Here is an 8,388-nt window from a genome sequence, read left to right on the forward strand (position 1 = left end):
GAACAAATTAACAGTGGTTGTTATGAAACTCGAGCGCGTTGTTAAAAAAAAAAACTCACCTGATGCCGGGCTTGGGAGCTAACTGGGAGTTTTGTTCGCGATTTTCACCTATCCCTCTGCGCCGATTCTGGTTTTCTCTACGGCGTTCAGTTTCGCTATGCATTCTGGACGTCGGCGAGGAAATTTTGAACTACGATAGTGGGGGCCGATACAGGTACTTAAATATCTCGATTTTAAAAATTATTCCTACAACTAAACGTGTACAACGAAATCTTACCATTTTTTTATACAGAATACAACGGTGTGCTTGGTTTTTCATTAGCTCACACGGTTCCCGTTTTACAGTTAAACGACGCGATTGGACACATGTAACGTCGCGCTTGGTGATAGTAGTCCTTCGCGACTTTCTCATAACCCACTGGGACGATCTTCGTACTCTCTATGGTGTTTGATTCTGATCTTAATTTTGGACTTCTGCCTCCAATTTTCGAACTACGATGGTGGTGGCATCTACAGATAATAAAAAGTTTCGACGTTAAACATAATTCCTAACGCTAAAAGTGTCAAACGAAATTTTACCATTATTTGATACCGAATTCAACGGAGTGGATGGTTCTCAATAGCTCATACCGAACCCGAGATACAGCTAAATGACGCGAATATACACCTATAACGTCGCGCTTGGGGTTAGTAGTTTTTCGCGGTATTCACCTAACCGACTACGCCGGTTCTAGATTTCTCTACGGCGTTCAATACTGCTATGCGTATTGGACCTCGGCGACGAGTTTCAGAACTGCGATGGTTGGGGCAAATGCAGGTAATTAAATTTTTCGACGTTAAGAGTAATTCCTGCATATAAATGTGTCGGATGAATTCTTACCATTTTTTGATCCCGAATAAATCGGTGTGCTTGGTCTTTCAATATCTCATACGGTTCACGAGTTTCGGCTAAAAGACTCGAATAGACACGAATAACGCCGCGCTTGGGCATAGTAGTTTTTCCCGAATTTCAGATATCCAACGAGGCCGATACTCTTTCTCCCTGTGGCGTATGTTTCTGCTAGAAATTTTGGACGTCGGCGTGGAATTTTCGATCTACGGTGGTGGGGGCAAATACAAAGAATTTAATATTTCGGCGTTAACAATTAATTCTTACATCTGTAGGCAAAATTCAGGGTTTGGGGCGGCCCACGTGGTCGTCAGCCGCGCCGATCGGGACGGTGGCCAGGTTTATGGTGCCGATGTGACCGTGGGTAAGACGTGTCATAAATCTGGTCACCAGAAGTAAAGGACGGAAAGCGACGTTCCCGGGCGAAACGGTTTTTCCGCCAAAATCGCGGTAGAAGGGGAACGTCGTAGGGGTACGTTCGAAAACAGCCCTAATTGGCGGAGAGAAGAAACGCCCTCGTCAAGGGACAGTTTAAAAACGAATAGCGTGTGGAAAAAGTGTGTGTGGAAAACGAACTTTGCGTGAGAAAAGTATATTGAAGGAGCGTTGCTGAGAATAGGACTCGTGTCCGTGTAGAATAAATTATTAGTTATTTATTAGAATTAAAACTGTCTCGTCTCTCGCCTTTATCAGCTGATTCCGCCAAACCTCTCTCCATCCCGGACTCGCCCTATATATTGAAATTTTCATAATGACAAAAAATGACGAGCATTTTATTCCAAATCCATTAGTATATAACATTTTAAAATTGCCTCTTACAGTTTTGCAGATTTTGATGATTTACATCTTGTGCGCACATCCACTATGGTAGTAGCCGTTCTAACTTTGATTTTAATGAAGCATTGTAGGCTTGCACTAAATTATACAGTAACAAGTAACAAGTAACCCTTCGTTGGATGGTTCGACAAGAATATGCGTTGACTACAGACAATTAAATAGAAAAGTTCTCTCTACCGCTTATAGAAGATCAACTGGACTTGTTACAGGGCGCAAAAGTATTTAGCACCATCACTCTGCAAAACAGTTTTTTCCACGTTCCCATTAAACCGAATAGTCGAAAGTATACCGCATTCGTTGTCCCTATTCGGATTTTGCAATTCAGCGGTCGTTTTTCAGAAATTTATAAGTGCCGTATTTCAAGAACTAATAACAGCAGGGATTGTCCTCACGTACATGGACGACTTGATTATCCCATCTATTGATTTTACACGAGAAATAGAAAACCTTAAAGCCGTGTTAGAAGTAGATAAATACGGATTGTCTATCAATTGGAACAAATGTAGCTTTTTACGAACCAGAGTAGAATACTTGGGACATATTATTGAGGACGGATGCGTTTAACCGTCGAAATACAAAACAAAGGCGGTCATAAAATTTCCGAGACCCAGGTGCGCGAAAGACGTTCAGAGTTTCTTAGGTTTAACGGGATACTTTAGAAAATTTGTAAATAGGTATTCGATTATTCGAATCTTACATTCTTTTGTTGCGGTGACAACTTACATTGTTGTGTTAAAAGTGAAAATCATTCGAATCCTCGTACCAATTTTCTAATAGCAAGTATAAATTATTTGGAGACCAAAGGAATTAAAAACATAAAATGGCCAGTCGATATTTCAGACCTAAGTCCCATAGAAAATTTATGGGCAATATTGTGGGTAGCAGGCATGATAAAAGAAATCGCGAACACGGACAATCGAATTGAAGTATGTGGTTATATGCGAGTTCAATAAAGACACGAATGTACTTTAAAAGGTATTTTATTACTGTTATATGCGCGTGACTTAATGATACCGTAGCTAACTATACCTATTCGCCTCCCACAGCAGACCGGTACCCGTTGCTTCGCCGGGCCACCAGCTAGTTTCTCTAAGCCCGTTCGATGGAATTACTTTTTCTAATTGGCTAAACGGGAAATCCGTTTAAGCCAATTAGACTTTTTTTGTGGAAATTCCACCGCCCACTCTTTTACGCCCTTAGCGTGATTTTCCGAGAGTGGGGAAGCAACTTGGTGGGAGTGATGTTTCCTGCGTAGATTCGGCAAAGCAGCGGGGTGCCCCGCGGGCCCAGCCGCTACGTGCGACATGTAGGTTTACGAACCTCAATCGGCAGGCCCTTGAGGGACCCTCGGTTTAGGATTCCTTCGAACGCTATTGAGATTGTCGAGAGAGTTCACGTAAGGGACGAGTAAATTTCCAACGTCCTTATTATTGATTGACAAACGACTTCTCAAAAATAGCTTCGCTGGCGTGAGAATCCTAAACAGTGCTAGCTTGTTCTTGATATTTTCAAGTGTTTTTCCTGCTAGCCGTCTGCCCGCCGAATGTTTATTACTCAGGTATGTAGCGTGCCGCTACAGAATCTTCTCGATATATTTACCGGCTGATCGGCACGTGCCGGCAGGCTTAAGTGTGTGTGTCCTATGTGAGCATTAGCTCCAAGAATATTCTAACGTAACGCGACCAGGCAGGCAAAAATCCTAGCCCGGACGTGCCGGGTTTAAAAAAAATGTCTGGAACGTTCGGGCTGGGCTAGGCTAAAAGCACGTGCCCGCGTCACGCGGGAACAGTCGGAAAGCAGCCGAAAATCAGTCCGGAAAGAGTCTGTCAGTCTGTCAGTTTGGAGCGAGTCTGGAAGAAGTCTGCAAGAAGCCACGATACGTTACGATACGAACACGCCACGATACGATACGATAAGGCCTGTGTAGGCACTACGAACTAGTCTTACTCGTCGTGTTATCTCTGTAACCAGCGGAAGAGACACCTTAATAAAATCCTATTTCTACATAAAAAATTGAAAAAATTGGAAAAAATTAATACACACAAAAAAGCCAAAAGATAAAAATGAGCTTTGCGAAGCTATTAAATCATCATGGGAAGAAATTTGATCAGTAGAATGTGAAAATCTCCTAAAATCTATGCCAACACGCATAAAAGCGATTATACGTGCACGTGGAAACGTCACAAAATATTAGCTAATATGAATATTCCGTAAATTATTGTTCATCTCTTCGCAAATTTATAATGTCGAATACTTTTTTCCAGAACTTCAATCGACCAAATACTTTTTTCCAAGCAACATTTTCTCTGTTCACTATTTTCTACTGGATAATAAACGAAAATCTTGATTATTTTTGTTGTATTTACTTCATATTAGACCAATTTAACGTTCTCATGAGTTTTATACTTATACCGTAGTATGATACATATAAAAAATTTGGTTGTTTCTAGTTAGCTTCGAACCACTGCGGTTGGTCGAAAACTTTTCATCAGGGGTTGTACAAGTCCTAGAAAAATTTGATATGTCATATACATATTATAGATGCACACTAATAGTGATAGTATATAAAATACTGCACCAAATATTAATACTGAATCTTATTTCTTGTAACAAGGAATGTGTGCATCTTTTATAAAAATTGACTTGGATAAGACTTTTCTTAACAGTAGTATGTACTACTTGGAGGCGTTATGTAGTAAAATAGTAAAATGCAACTACAAAATATTGTTAAAAAACAGTCTTGAGAGTTAGATTATTATTCAGACAATTAAGGACTACTTTCCATTGTTGTTATTTGTTTAATTTTTTCAAAACAAAATTTATACAACAAAACATAATAGCAAATTAACTAACATAATACTTATTATTACCCTAACACATTATTCAACTACATATTTGAACAATACATACTTATAAAAATACCGGAAGCAGTAAGCCTTACACCATATGTATTGAATAAAGCCGATTACTTTTAAAATATGAACAAATTTGTTTCATTATCTCTAATGAGAAACATATTTGATTTATATTAATGTTATGGAACGGGCCGTAACGGTTGAGATCGCCTTCGTTTCGGATTGGTTAAAGGCGTAAATGTCGTTTTATTTAATGTTTAGTTCGAACGGGTGTCGTTTTAGGTGTATTGTTTTAGACTATCTGTGGACCTTGTGCGGATACATCGGTTTTATACTAGTTTTGCCACTTTGCTTCCGACCAATCAATGGTCAGGAAAAGGGCCTGGAGCCGAGCGTCGCTTTATGGGTTTTTCCCGACTTCGCCCCCTTCCTACCTGTGGCGGTTGCTTGGCGTTTTTGGTTTATAATTATAAAGGTGTTTGGTAATGATAATAACAATATCTAATAATAATGTTAAGAATAATATTATAATAGTATCTAATTACAATAATGTTAATAATAATTTAAAGGTGTTTAAGGATTGGAGGATAGTGCGTGTATCTGGGTTACTTAGTACCCACACAGTAAGTTCTTTTAAAGTCTTTATTAATTAGCTAGCTCGCGAGGTTTACACTTGACTGCTTATCACTTACTAACTTATGTCCTACTTACAAATATCTTATGGTCTAGGATATCGCGAGGTATGCATAGTTACTTGTTTGGGCGGTTATCATGGTATCGTCATTATATCGTTTGTTACTTATTTCTCTATTTCGGACTGATCAAGTTTTGTGACGTGCACATGTTTTAGTTTATTACAATGAACTGTTTTTGTTTTCGTGGAAGTCAGGTATATTATTACGTTTGTATCACTGATTACTTCTTTAACGATGGATTCTTTAACGTCCAGAATACTGGTCACCTAACTTTGTGGTTTTCTCATTCAGTAAGTACACTGCTTGTCCTGGTAAGAATGTTCGTGTGTTTATGTGACGATCGTAGTGTTGTTTGGATTTTAGTTTTGCTAGATTAAGGTGTTTAACTGCTTTTTTCCGTGATTCTGTTTATCGTGAAGTGAGATTTATAAGAAATTCTTCATACGTTAATTCGGTGTTATCACATTCGAAGGAAGGCGAGCTTTTGTTCCAAAAATTAATTCGTGCGGGGTAAATTTTGTACTTTCGTGATATGATGTGTTGTATGAGAAAATGGCGAACCTAATCCACTCATCCCAATCTTTTTTTGATGTTACGAAATGTTTTAAGTATTCTATTAATGTGGAGTGACTCCTTTCTAATGATCCGTTTGATTGTGGTCTGAACTGGGTGGTCTTTATTTGTTTAATTTTGAACAACTTTGAACTAACAAAATTTGTACCCTGGTCTGTAAGTATTGATTTAGGTGCGCCATATCTGCAAATGAATTCTTTCACTAGGATTGTTGCTACTGTCTGTGCTGTCATGTTAAATAGTGGGTATGCATCGCAAACTTTGGTTAAGTTGCACTGTAACGTCAGTATGTATTTGTTTCCGGATTTGGTTAATGGTAATGGCCCTACGATGTCTATTGCAACTTTTTCAAAAGCGTCAGTTGGTGTGTCGGTGATTGTCATTGGTTGTTTCGTCTTAATTCGTACTAACTTCTTTCGTTGACAACTATCGCATGTTTTGACAAATTGTTCGATATCTTTCTTCATATTACGCCAGGAATATTTTTCACGAATTCTAGCAAATGTTTTTGTTGTGCCTTTATGCCCTCCAATAAAAGACTCGTGATTCTCTTTAAGAATGTTTATTCTAGCTTCTCTATTTGGTACTATTATTTGGTCATAACAGATATTTACAAGGGTGTCAGAGTATGCAAATATATACTTAAAAATTTTTGTTACATATTTGCACTGATTTTTATTAAGCTTTAAATCTAATATGGGAATAGCTATGGACTTTATCTTATATTTTTTGCAAATTGCTTTTAAATTGTTACAAATTTCGAAGAGCGTTTGCATCGACAGTATGTCGTGTGGACACTGTTTCACCACTAAACTGAAAATATATTTCTTTCTTGAATATGTCATTACAATTTCTCCTAAAGTGATGTTCTGCTTTTGTAGTTTTCTCGTTTATTAATTTCTTCTCGAGTAGTATTTTAAATGTCTTGTCTAAATTGTTTAAGTCGGCTGAGATAAAGTGTATGTAATTACTGTTAGTCATAAAAATTTTGTATTTTGCTGCCACGACATTGGGTGTAGTGAGTATTATATTCGAATTTTGCAAAAATGTTTGATACGTGGTTACTTGTATTGAATTATCTACAGTGTTAGGCAATTCTAAGTTTTTCTTACTCAGTTGGTTCGATGTAATTTGTGTATCTGAGTGTTCATCGACTTCTATTAATTCGTTCATATGATCGTTATTAGTATCAATAGTAGCATGCGTTTCTTTGTCTGTACTATTATTATGTATGTCTACTATTGTTGTTATTATATTATGGATGAATGAATTGTCGCTAACAGTATCATTGCTACTAATTTGATCGTCAATCTGAATATTCTGTACGGTAGTACAGTAATGTCTCTACAAGTGTCAGCTAGTTTGGATTCTATAAGTGTCAGTATAGATGGTCCTACGCCTAGGTCTACGGCATTGCTGCGTTATCTCGCTCGCTTTTTTTTTGTTTACGCGGGGGAAATCTTCCAAAGACACCCCGCCTCCTCCGGGGGAGGGAGACGGAGAGGGTAGTGTGGGATTCTTACCCACTAAAACCCCCGCGGTGGTCCTCGTCGGGCGCGCTGTGGAGAGCCGCGGGAACTTTGTATGCCTTCCGCAGCCCTTCCCGCGCCTCGGCTTGCGCCCCGACCTCAGGGGAGGAGGCGGTCAACACCACCGCCCCCTCCCCATTCCTCCGCCCGTAGGCTCGGCGGCGCCGGGGGACCACGCCCGGTGCCGCCCCTTCCCTGTGGAGCCGCCTAAAGAGGAGCCGGGCCCCCGCCCGACCCGTCGCGGCCCCTGTGTTCTTTAGACACCCTCTCGGCGGCATTCTTCTGCAGCATGACCTGCTCGCAGAAGGAGGCCACCGCTTCCCAGGACCCCCCGCCCTCCAACATGGCCCTGATTAGGGCCGGCGGCGAGAGGTCCTGGCAAATTACCCCCACCAGGACCCGGCGCTCCACCTCCCACGCGGGACACTCCGCGAGGGTGTGTTGCGCCGAGTCCTGGCTCCTTACTTCGCAATGGTGGTACCCGTGGTCCACCTCCTTTCCGATCCGGACCAGGTACTCCCCGAAGCATCCGTCCCCGGAGAGCACCTGGGTGACCCGATATGTAAGCCGTCCGCGGCCGCGGTCCACCCACTCGTCGAACGACGAGTGAACCGCCCCCACGGCGCGCTGGCCCACCATCATCGACAAGCGGTCTTTCCACTTTGCCAGCGCGCCTTGTCGGGACTAGTGCCGCAACACCTCGACCTCCGACGCCGGCGGGACCGCCGCGCCCCACCCCGGCGGAGTTCTCGGAGACGCCCGTACACTTGGGCGTCCCCCTCCGCCAGGAACTCGAACGGGGCGAGTCCCGCCAGCGCCATCGCCGCCTCGTGGGAGACCGTGCGGAACCCCCGGGCGATCCTGATGGCCATCCCCCTTTGCAATCGTCGGAGCTTTGCAATACTCCGTCTACTGGCCATCAGGTCGCCCGCCCACACCGGTGTATATACTCCGCACGACCCCTCGTAGAAGCGGCGAACCCACTCGTTCGGTCCCCCGAGATTCGGCAG

This window comes from Habropoda laboriosa, unplaced genomic scaffold (genome assembly GCF_001263275.1).
Source record: "Habropoda laboriosa isolate 0110345459 unplaced genomic scaffold, ASM126327v1 scaffold187, whole genome shotgun sequence".
Taxonomy (NCBI): Eukaryota; Metazoa; Arthropoda; class Insecta; order Hymenoptera; family Apidae; genus Habropoda; species Habropoda laboriosa.